This window comes from Poecilia formosa, unplaced genomic scaffold (genome assembly GCF_000485575.1).
Source record: "Poecilia formosa unplaced genomic scaffold, Poecilia_formosa-5.1.2 Scaffold1234, whole genome shotgun sequence".
NCBI classification, from domain to species: domain Eukaryota; kingdom Metazoa; phylum Chordata; class Actinopteri; order Cyprinodontiformes; family Poeciliidae; genus Poecilia; species Poecilia formosa.
This window is the reverse complement of record NW_006801173.1, coordinates 7,320-11,186: the sequence shown is the minus strand read 5'-3', so window position 1 is coordinate 11,186 and position 3,867 is coordinate 7,320.

The window sequence follows — 3,867 nt, the reverse complement described above, 5'->3', positions numbered from 1 at the left end:
AAACAGCAATAACGTATAATTTAAGTTTTCAATAGCCAAGAACTAAAATATTTGTGTATTATAAAATCCCTCTCTGAAATAATTTGAAGTCTTCTGTAACATTCATGTTTAGTCAACGTGTGAATTTACCACATCAGGATCACATAACACATTATTCCTCCATGAAAAATATGGGGTTCCATTTGTGTCAAAAATAAGTAGAAGTCATATGTGTAGATGTTTCGTTGCTATGTGTCGTTGGTCTATGTTGCATGTAGATATGTAGATGTTGCATACATCTATGTTGCATATGCGTTTGCTGCATATGTGTTTGCTGAATATGTAAATGTTGCATATGTCTATGTTGCATATGCGTTTGCTGCATATGTGTTTGCTGAATATGTAGATGTTGCATATTTCTATGTTTTATATGTAGATGTTGCATATGTCTATGTTGCGTATGAGTTTTCTATGGGGTTCCATTTGTGCCAAAAATAAGTAGAAGTCATATGTGTAGATTTGTCGTTGCTATGTGTCGTTGGTCTGTGTTGCATGTAGATTATGCATATGTCTATATTGCATATGCATTCGCTGCATATGTGGTTCACGTCGTTGGTCCATGTCGTTGGTTCATTTTTTTATTTTTTTTTATTAAACATTTTTGAACAACTGTACAGGATCACGTGGCATGTACATACATAAAGACGGTAAGTTTTATAAGCTTAAGGTACATAAAATTATAAGTGTTATGACCCGTCTAGGGGGGGCCAGGTCGCAACATGAAGGATCCATCCTCCTCCGATCTCAACAACCGACACACACAAAGTTGAACAGTTGATAATTATTATTTATTTTAAAAAAGATGTATTTGACAAAGTTACCACTGGAGTACTTGGCTTCAGAGTGAGCTATCGCCAAAAACAACAAAAGGAAACTACCTAAATAGTAACAGAAACTTACCTAATCGAAAGCAAATAAACCAAAGGACAAAAACTTACCTTCCTAAGAAAAACATGAGAAAACTGAGGAAACGTAAACGGCAGCTCACTCCTACACTCCAGAACTCAAACACAGATGAACAAAGGAAAGGGGTGTGGCCGGTGGAGATAGGTCGAGGATGGAACCCAGGAAGTCCGCTTCAGCAGCCTTTATATTCGTCACCTCCGGGAAGCAGCCAATTAGACGTTCCATGAGTGGATGAAGAATTTTGCAAGGATAAACAGGTTGTTAAGTATGAGGTCGGTTCTTCTGTCTCTGTGGGTGGTTCCAAATATTATATCCTCTCTTTTTAAGGGATGATTTAGGAAAAGCTTTGTTGAGATCCAGTCCTGAAAGTTTCCCCAAAATGTCTTAGTGAGCACACAGAAGAAAAAAAGATGATCTGTTGTTTCAATATCATTATCACAAAAGGTACAGTTGTTAGTGTCAAAGTTGAATCTTTGTCGTAATAGTTCCCTGGATGGAAAAATATTATTGAGAATTTTAAAATGAACTTCTTTAGCTTTAGGGCTTAGAGGGAATTTAAGGTAAGCTGTTCTCCACTTATTAACCTCTGAATCAGGGAACAAATTTAAAATGGAGTTTTTATTTGGTCAGACAGGAAATATAAGATTGGTTAGATGTTGACGCATCCTTTTGTTAGAATTACTTTTGTCCAAAAGGTTAACTCCAAACAGTTGAAGTGCAGGTAACTGAAGGTCAGCTGATTGAATGTTTATATTTTTAACCAGATATTTGACTGCAGTGGGAATAGAGTTCAATACTGTGTAAAACGGAGTGTGAGAACAGTCCAAATTATACATCATAATTTAACCAATCTCCACTGTCATTAAGAAAATGTCTTATGGACCAAATACCCTTTTCCATCCAGTGATCCAAATACAGAGACTTATTCCTGTGCAGCACATATCTGTTGTTCCAGATGGGAGTCTGGTGAGGAGTAAAGTTGTGCGTGTACATAAGTTTCCAACATAACAACACTTGCTTGTGAAAAGCAGATAACTTAACAGGAAGTCTGTCAACACCAAAGTCACATCTAAGAACAAAATCTATGCATCCAATTTTTTTAAACAAACCCTTGGGGAGACAAAACCAGATACTATTTCCATTAATTGAAAAGGATTTCAACCAGTTTACCTTTAAGACCGCATTTAAACATTCAAAGTCAATAGCTTGTAAACCTCCATCTTTAAAGTCTTTAACCATATTCGCTTTCTTTAAGTAGTGGACTCGATTTTTCCAGATGAAATTAAAGTTCAGCTGATTTATATCTTTAATGTATTTGTTAGGAATGGCCATAGAATAAGCTGGGTATATGCATCGGGACAGCGACTCCATTTTGGTTAAATAGGTTCTCCCAAACAGGGTCAGATAGATCTCTTTGGAGCCATCTATTTAACTGAGATTTGCAATTCTGTATCTTATTCTCTATGTTAACAGTTTCACTGAGTTTAGCATCTTTAGTTATTAGAATTCCAAGATATTTAACTGAAGATTTAATGGGAATATTATACGCTTCTGTCAGATCAGAGTCATGAATCGCCATCAGCTCACACTTCTGCAGGTTTAAGGTTAATCCTGATGCTTTGGGAAAGTATTAATTAACTCAAGTACCTTAGGGGTTTGGTCTAGATTTAAAAAAAAAAAATTGTGGTGTCGTCAGCTAGCTGACTGATTATAATTGGATGATCAAAGACTTTCAATTTAGGTGTATTTGAGTTTTTTATAAAAATACTCATCACTTCAACGGCCAAGATAAAGAGGAAGGGGGAAATATTACAGCCCTGTTTTACATCCCTATTAATGGTGAAGCAAGGAGACGTACCGTGTGGAAGCGCAACTGAACTTGTGGTACCGTTATAAAAGCTTTCAACTACTCTACAGAAGTTTGGTCCAAATCCAAACATGTGTAAAACTTTGAAAAGAAACTGATGCTCCAAAATGTCAAAGGCTTTGTAAGAGTCTAGGAAAAGAATGGAGCCTTTATCCTCAATCAAGTCACTGTACTCGAGTAAATCCTGCACCAGTCTGATGTTATTATGTATAGACCTTTTGGACATAAAACCTGTCTGTGTTTCAGAAATAACATCCTTAAGCCCAGACTTTAATCTATTTGTGTAGATATATGTCAATAGCTTATAATCACAGTTTAGAAGGGTGATTGGACGGTAGTTAACCAGAACTTTGCTGTCTCTTCCTGGTTTGGGTATAAGGGTGATAACGCCCTGCTTCATGCTGTGTGGAAGTGAATTATTACATAAGATCTCTTTAAAAACCTGGAATATAAATTCTCTGAGATAATCCCAGAAATGTCTATAGAAATTGGCAGTAAGGCATGCTGTTGGTTCATGTCGTTGGCCCTTTCGTTGGTCCGTGTTGCTATTGCCTGTTCTCTGCGTCATTAAAAAGTCTTGAAGTAGGTCATGTATGATCAAATTGTATCAAGTTGTATTAGATATTACAAAAATGTTGGTCTTTCAATATCAGTGGTTTCAATAAAATTGTTTTCAAAATGTTAAGATTTCTACCTCGTATTTTCTTTAGGCATTAGTAGGGCAGCTAACGAGGTCAAGGGGTCCTGGCCCAGTGAAAGGGGCGCTAAATTTCTTTTTAAATCTGTGATATATCTTCATTTTCAGAAGAATTTTAACTGTTGGCATGAATCTGAAATTCTCTCTTTTATTTACTTCAGCGAACCTCACAGTTTTAAACAAATTCTGTAGTTTTCGGCGTACTTCTAAATCTGCTCCTTAGTCGCATCTTTTTGGGCCTTCTACTGCCTCTAGTGGCGTGGGGTGGTAACACAACTAATATAATTACATTACTAAATCAAAATGCCACAAAGTATTTATTTATTATTAATTCTGGCATTAGGATAATAATAATAAT